Raw genomic sequence first — 9,232 nt, 5'->3', positions numbered from 1 at the left:
CTTTGCATCGCAGAAATAAACACATTTATTCTAAAACCAGTTGTTGGCATGATACGGATTATGTTCTTCTCGTATATTTTATGATGGTATGATACTAAACCCCTAACGGGAGGGATTGTGCTTGATTTTCATATGATGAAGACATAAACTTTCAATCAGTTTAATTGAGGTCTTGCTTAGTTTCTTCTGTTACCTATGCTAACATCGGACTCGGACTTCTTTTGAACTGAGTTTTACTGTGCGTATTGCTGTGTGTTTGTTTATTCTACATTCGCTAGAGGTATAGGGGAGGGTTGTGATCTCATGAAACATGTTTAACCCCGCCGCATTTTTGCGCCTGTTCCAAGTCTAGAGCCTCTGGCCTTTGTTAATGTCCCTCTGATATCTTTCGCCTCTCTTTTTTAGTCTTGTATGTTTTTTAATTTTGGTTCATTTATATGTTTCGGAGTTTAGTGTGACGTCTATTTTTGCTGAACTAGTACACATTTTTGTAAGGGGCCAGCAGAAGCCCGCCTCCGGGTGCGGGATTTTCTCGCTGTGTTGACCCATTAGCGGCATTGGGCTGTTTTCTGCTCTTTGGTTGGGTTGTTGTCTCTTTGACACATTCCCCGTTTCCACTCTCAATTTCATTCAAATTCATATACTAGTAGGTCGAAAATAAACTGACAACACCATGGCTAAAAAAGAAAAAGACAAACAGACAAACAGACAAACAACAGTACACACAACATAGAAAACTAAAGACTCAGCAATACGAACCCTACCAAAAACGGGGGTGATCTCAGGTGATCTGGAAGGGTAAGTAGATCTTGCTCCACATGTGGCACCCGTTGTGTTGCTCATGTAAGTACAAACCCGGTGATAAATCTAATTCGGTAAGTCACCTAGGGGGAAAGGGGACAGGATTGTAGCGACAATTGGAACCTATCCGTCGTAATCGGTGAAACAGATATTCCATAACGACCAATCAACTCCTGATGGCATCGTAAAGTTTACGAAGGGATGATTTCAACTTCACCACTAGGAACTCTTGGTTGAATAGCTTCCTTGTGAGCAGCAACCCTCTATCAAGGAAATCATGATAGGAAATACAAGTCCTGGTACTAGTATATAGTATCAACTGGGAGATATATACTGCTGATAGAATTTCTAGATGTAAGTCAAGATATGAGACAGACTTAACTGTATCTGTTGTATCCTTTAACTCAAGTTCGATGGAATAGATGCGTTCAATATAGTCACCAATGTTTTAATTATTTAGTGAGAGAACATCATCTATATAGCGGAAAGCGAAGTTAAAGGATACTGCTAACTTATTTTCTCTCTTCCAAAGAAAGATCCTGTATGAAGTCAGCCTCATATGCATAAAAGGAACAAGTCAACAAGAAGAGGAGCACAGTTGGTTCCCATGGGAATGCCGATTGTTTGGTGAAAAACACGTGCTTCAAACGTAACAAATATGTTGTCAATCAAGACATCAAGCATCTTGATAATGTCAGTTTCGGAGAATTTTTTGTTTGAATCAGAGTGATTTTTTTCAACAAAGTACGAATTGTCCCTCCCCAAAACAAGATACTTGTATCTACGTCGGCCATTCTTTTTTATGAAACAAAGCAGGAACAAATCTTTCAATGTGTCTTTTAGTTTGGAATGGGGAATACTTGTGTAAAGTGTAGAAAAGTCAACTGTTTTAATACTATTGCAAGTTGAAAGAGTCTTATATTGTATGTACTCTAAAAGATCTTTGGAATTTTTTAGTATCCACATCTGATATTAAGCAGTTTATGTAATGTGATTTACACACAAAACGGTGTGTTTGGGACTTTATCTGTGGGGACAATATTTTTCATGGAGGTAGGACAGATGTTTTGCAACATTTGGGTCTTTAAAGATTGATGTAGCATGGGTATTCATAGACCCATTCAGTTTTTTTTAATTCTGATTTGTATCAACGACCTCACAGCCTTAATCCATTCAAAAAGAGTATCTACGTCTTCTTTCTCGCGTCTAACCCATTGCCTGGCATAATCCTCGACTGAATCCATCAGTATATTGAAGTGTTTCCAATTGATGGATTTAGGATCACGATATTTCGGGCCTTTTGATAACACATTTCGCAGAGAAGTGTTATTGACAATGTTAATGTCACCAGTAATAACGTTGCCATTCGGATTATATGGACTAGCACAGGTGCAATCAGGAGGTTTAGACTTGAAGTCGTCAATATTGAGATCCTGCAAAACGTGTTTGTAATTGAAAATTTTAGTTGCAATTGGTTTGGTATATGTATATACGTGCATTAAGCATCAAGTAAACCGTTATCTATTTAATGTTATTTAACCTGTAGAATAAGAATGTGATGTTAATGGCGTATCCCTTGGAAGTCTGTTAAATGTTTTCTCTACTCGGGACAAATTAAAGACTGAGATATTGCTGTCTTAAAACCGTATGATTTTATGTTTTTTGTATCATTGGGCTACTTTTTATAATATACGAATATCTTTTTTTTTTCCTTATGTATGTAGCATTTATATGGATTGATGGCAGTACACATTTGGTAAGTTTATCATGATAAAAGCCATTACAAAACTTAAATTTGAATTATAGAATAAATATAGTTTTGATAAAAATATATCTGTAGGTTTTCTGTTCTCTATTTCAAATGACAGTCGCAAGCCAATGTTGATTGTCGTTTTTATGTCTTTTTAGGGTCATCTTGTGAAATACAATCCATAAAAGCCACCTTTGCTTTTTTGGCCTGTCAAAATTAATTGCAGGATCACTAACATTCAGGTAAAGTTTTATGTTATGTACATAATAATTTAATTTTGGATGTAACACGTCTTCTGATTGGCTGAAAGTGTTTTGTCTGTCAGCTCATAAACATAATTTTGTCATGTGACCGTGACGTCATCAACGTTTTTATCATGATTTACTCTTTTTTAGAATTAAATTATAAGAAATAATTGTAATATTTTTCCTGTCTATTCGAAATAACCTAAAAAAATGTGGTGCACACTTCGTGTTGTTTAGTCTTTAGTTTTCTATGTTGTGTCATCCGTACTATTATTTGTCTGTTTGTCTTTTTAATTTTGGCCATGGCGTTGTCTGTTTGTTTTCGATCTATGAGTTTGACTGTCCCTCTGGTATCTTTCGTCCCTCTTTTAAATAACCCGCTACGCGATTTATTCAGTGTTCACCACATTTTTTATGTTATTTCTTCATAGACAGAAAAAATATTACAGTCATTTCTTAATTGCAAATAATTGTACAATTTTTTATTTCATAAAATTTTATTGTCATTCACAAGCACTTTGCAAGTTACAAATATTGATGAGATCAACTAGGAATAATGTTTTGCTGCATGAATGAAAATAATTATTCATTTTAGATACAGAGGCAAAGATAGAAATCAGTCAACACAAGAGGAACGGAAAACTTGAAGTGCTGTTGGAAATAAATGACACAGCTGCAGTATCAACGAAAGGGACACCATTAACAGCAAGTTACAGTATGAACTTATACATTGAAATAAGCAAAATTACAAAAAGATAACCCAGGAAGGGGGTACAATTCTTTCAAAACCTGTCATAATATAATTTTGAAACTGTTTACGTTTTGATTTTCTTAACTAAGTCTTTAGAAATTTGAAAGCAGTTATGTCGGTCAATGGTGTTGCTTGACGTTAACAAACTTATATCGTAGATACAAAGTCAGTGCAAATATGCAGTCAGCTATTCCAAATTACCTTTACCGTTCATCAGTATGAACATAAAATCATGAAACAGACGGATAATGTTCATGTTATAATGTTGTCCCTGATTCTAAATGCAGTAAAATGCATTTTACTTAATATGTTTACCTTTGATATTTAAAAGTTCATTAAATTCAAAAACACTCGACATACACCAAAAATAGGTTTTTTATGTTTCTGTCTCACGTTCCTTATATTTTGGACACACTATTATAGAATGGGATTCGTCCTAAATTTGCTTTCTTCGGCAAATTGTACATATACAATACGACAATTCAATATAATAATAATATTTTTCATATAATAATAAATTATTGACTCATATGCATGCAACTGAATTTCAAGTACATCATACTAAAAGTGCTCATAATACTGTTTTGATATATTTTAACAATTGAGAATTGCAACGTACAAAGATTTATTTTTCTCTGTTTGGCATCCACTTGCTCTTATATTTTTGATGATATGAGGAAAAAAATATTAAGGAATCTTATAAAAGAGAAAAATGATAAACCGATGCGTTGTTTGCTAGATAGGTTGTTTTTAACAAGAATAATTTATTTTGATGTTCAAAATTGGCCTCAAACTAACACGTTCATATTAGATTATAATGGGCGTTTTTTATTTTCATGTTTGTGGTTTAGACCTGGCTGGCATTATGTTTCAAAGCTGGAAGTGACGTAAAACAAATCGTATGTTGTTTGTTCATCTTTGAAAACCACGAGGCAGTAATTTGAACTCTTTAAAAAGAGGGTCTTATTTAAGATTAACAAATGTATTTGGAATAATACGCAATGGGTCCCTACAGCATTGTCTCCCATCGGAAGAAATTTAAATTAAGGCATGTTCCCGTGGGGGAGCGTGCTTCTCTTACTAAGTATAACATCATAACGATAAAATGTATACAACAAAGAAACTTTATTAACCAAACCTTCATGATGAAAAAATTACTTCACGAAAGTGGATTATAAAATCACTTTATCAAATTAGTATCAATCTGCAGAAATAAGTCTTTTTCAATTAAGTTCTACAGTTATCTTCTGTCACGGTTTTATTTTCACACCACTGACCAAAGTTAGAAAAGAAAGTAGTTAAGTTCAGTAAAACCTAAATGTGTCATAATGTGTTCGTACCACATCAGAAGCATGTAGTCAAGGAGGGTCGTTGTCTTCCTGGTTCTGCTTTGTTTTATTAGTTTTATTGTTTGATGCTTTTATTCAAGCTAGCTGTCTACTTTGTATCTTTCCCCTTGAGGTTGGGACGTGTTGATGTTAACAATTTAGGTTTTTGGTCTTCGGTGAATGTTTATCTCATTTACAATCATGCCACATCTACTAAATTAAAAGACATCATACGTCTGTCTTCTCGAAGGAATTTGTACAGCCCGCGTGAATAATGCATTGACTAATCAATTTGGTTTAAATAATGGCATTTCCATAATACATTGTAATTTTTGATTGGTCTTCTGTCGAAAGCGAAATTATATTACCATATTTCTACACAAACTTTTACATTGATAAATAAACAGGTTTATGTCTTTTAAGATTATTGCGTAATTAGTTTTGATAACCAAAGTTTTGTTGTTAAAACATATGACATTTAAATTAGCTGCAACTAAAGCCGACATTCGTGATAAACATCTTATAAAAAGAGGAAACAATGAATCTTTGCTCTTTATTGAACTGCCATCATCGTAATCTGCAAAATAAAAAAAGACATATATTCATTTGTATGGTACAGTTGATTTTACATTTCATCGCACATTTTGTTAAATAAACAAATCGCATAAAAATGTATGAATTTAGATAACAAATAACAAATAATTCGGGTGTTAGGTTTGGTTATGAACCTTTATTATGTTAGAAACCGTGTTTAGTAGACACATATCAATGTATAGAACCAGCTTTTTACAAATTCGCCATAACTGAGCTAAATATCTTAAAAGGTGAATAAGAATTCGAAATAAGTTAGAAAGTAAAATATTCGAACAATAAAAACACTCAACTAAAGATTTGAGCCATATGAACTCCCTTATAAAACCGGGAATGATATCAAGTTCTATATGAATTGCATCTAACGTTTGGCCCAGGGAATAAAAAATAGCCATGGATCTAAACAAGAATATATGTTTATTTTCTATAATTGGGATACATGTGTATATTATACATGAACTTTGGAAAAAGAAGTCATTTATGAAAATGTTGTTATTTTGAAATTCAGCAGTTATATTTAGAATGATTTCAAATAGTTGAAAAGTGTGAACTATATTATTTTCGGATGAATGGCCACATCCGCTCGGATTTGCCATAATATTAATCTTAAATAAACGTGGTAAGCATTGAAATACATATTCAAACAATGAAATAAAAATCAGGTTCTTTCCTTCTGATTTTTTTGCGTAAAATTGTATCACATTTTGTGTACCTAAATTAAATTAATAGGATACTATTTACTTTTTGGGAACTAGGTTGCTTTTTGTGTATCCGCTTCGTTCAATATATATCTGAAGAATGTAATTAGATAGAAATACAGCATCTACTAAACTCATTTATCCAAGTTGAAGGATAAATCAGATGTAGAAAATATGGAATAATTCCTCGTACAGGTAAAAATGATTTTTTAAACTTTTGTATTCAATACACGTATACATACTGCAAAACCGTAGATTATATTATAAAGATTATGGCCATGATACTTATTCACATAATTATATTATTGAATTTTATAATGAAAGTACTTCAGTTTCGGTTTTTTTCCTTCTTGTTAGAAGCAGGTACAAATATCTCTGTGGCCCAGACAATAATACCACAGGACTAATGCAAGCAGTTTCAATATCGGATTTGTGCATGAAATACAAATTGTCATGGAGATTTCTACAGTTTATTGTATTGTTTTCTTACAACACCACTGTCTCAGGTAAAGAAACGTTTAGCACCAGTAAACATGTTTAAACCCGTCACATTCTTAATATACCCATGCGAGCCAGAGGCTTTTATTTGGTAGTTGGTTGTTGTCTGCTATAATTTTTATTTTATTGTTTTAGCTTAAATCTTCAAATTGTTTGACATTTTGTCTTCCCGAGGTCTTTTATAACTTACTACTCGGTATGGGCTTTGCTCATTGTTGAATACTATATGTTGACCTGTAGTTGTTCGTATGCTTATTTGTTTGGTTTTACATTGGTGGATAGTTGTCTCATTAGCAATTATACATCTTCTTATTTTATATAAATCAAGTAAAATGTTCATATAAACCCTCTTTAAGGCTATGTTATTCTTAAGCCAACCGAAATGTTTAATTCCGCAATTGACTCCATATTTTTCAAACGCATAGTTGCCAAAATGTGAAACCGTATTCCTACTGTTAATTGTAATCTATAATGAGTCAAATTCGGAAATGAAAAAACTGATTTAAAGATGTTGATTTCACTATTATTTGTAAAAATAATCCCCTTTGATGTCGGAGTAATTCGAAGTATGAATGCAACTCTTTTGTTTCCATAATATCCGTTATTTTTAGCTAATGAATGTAAACGCAAACCCTCAGCAAAAAAAAGGAAAAAGCCAAGAACAAAAATGTACAAAGGGACTACATTGTTTGTCCTTTTTCATTTGGCGATCGAGTGGTTTGTCCTTTGAATACATACTAATGGTTGCCTCCTCACCCCCTTCTATTTTGTTTTGCTGTGAAGGTGTTATGCTGTACGTTTGTTACGGTATATGCCTATGCCTTATACCACTATTCAGGCATGTTCCCTATCAATAGACGTAGTTAATACGATAAAAAATGTCCCTACCTCAGTACGTCAGAAAAGTTCTAATGAACCAACCAATAATCAGTATTCTATTTATTTGATATAATTTAAAGTGCAAAAAACTTGAGTGAATTGTAATTGCGCTTTCTTTGAGACGAAATATGAAATAAAACCGGAAAGGTATAATAGAAAACTAGTATCTTTGTCATACAAAACAATATTCTGTAATGACTTCTCACTATTCTTTAGATTGATGTTCAATATTTCAGAAGTAATTTGCTTTTCAAAATACAATAACTGATAATTTGTCAAAACATAAACACGTGCGACATAAAACTGAATTTGTCTCCGTAAAATTTCAATCGTCTGCACTGTTATCTGTAATGATGAAAAGGTTGGTTGAATGTACGGGGACAAGCAATAACCTATTGATTAAGATCAGATTAACGTTAATCCCAAGTTAAGCCAACAACTCATTGATCGTACACACATCATATAAACTATATTATATATTGTAAATACTATTTCCAATAGCTATTGGTTATAGCGCGTTTCGGTATTATAAAACTAAGATCCTAATATAAATCATTTTCAAAGAACGATGATGGATATTCTGTTTTCATATAGCAAAATAGTATCGGTAGTTGGAAATGATTTTGTATTGTGATGCACAATGACAAAAAAGAAGTCGACGGTCCGTTACAATATCATATATAAAGCCGTGATAAGCTCACATATGGTTGCAAGAGAACCCTAAAAGATTTTTTAGTTATTATGTATAAATGAAATAAAAACAATCACATAAATCCTGCTGATCAAACAAGACCATATACAATACAATAGTATGTCAGTTTTTTAAGAGCCCAAAACTAGAAAGAAAATACCCGTGACCAAAAGAAAACTCTTGGAGCCCTTTAACCAGAGAGGCGGTATCACGATCAAAAATAAACTTTAAGAACTCATGAACCATAGTAGCAATGCCATGACAGAAAATAAGAAGACAATTCCATTGCCAAAAAGAAATCTTAAAGAGCAAACTAATAAGATTAATAATACCATGTGCAATAGAAAGTCGTAAGAGCTCTTTATCCAGATAAGCAAAACAATATACAAAAGAATATCTTAAGAACTCGTAAAACAAAGAAGCAATACCATGATCAAAAGTGAACTCTAAGTGCCCGTTAATCAGAAAGCAAGACGGTGACCAATGAAATATCCAAAGCACCAGTTGGTAATAAACTCAACATAGATACCAGGATTAAAAGTTTGTACACCAGACGCGCGATTCGTCTACAAAACTCATCAGTGAAGCTCGAATCAAAAAAATTAAAAAGAGGGACAAGGCCATAACTAAAATTTACCCTTAGAGCGCCCTTCTAATCAGAGAAGCAATACTATGTGCAAGAGGAGGACTTTAGAGCACGTTATTCCAAGAGGCAATACCACTTCAAAAAGAACTGTTTATTATCCTTCAATCAGAAACGGATCTCGCATGACCTAAAGAACATTAAAAAAACAAACTAAAATCAAGGAGATAATACCACGACCAAAGGAATATCAATTACCGGAATACTACAGTCAGAGAGGCAATATCAGAACCAAAAGAATATCCAAAGAACTTGTTAATCAGTGAGAAAGTCAGTATCTAACCTATGATGTTATATTATTTCCTCGGTGAAATTTTTAAAGCTATTTGTATTAAAACAATCATAATCAAACCACAC

Source organism: Mytilus californianus, unplaced genomic scaffold, assembly GCF_021869535.1.
Source record: "Mytilus californianus isolate M0D057914Y unplaced genomic scaffold, xbMytCali1.0.p SCAF_2, whole genome shotgun sequence".
NCBI classification, from domain to species: Eukaryota; Metazoa; Mollusca; class Bivalvia; order Mytilida; family Mytilidae; genus Mytilus; species Mytilus californianus.
The sequence above is the reverse complement of the archived record's forward strand: the minus strand, read 5'-3'. Positions refer to the sequence as shown.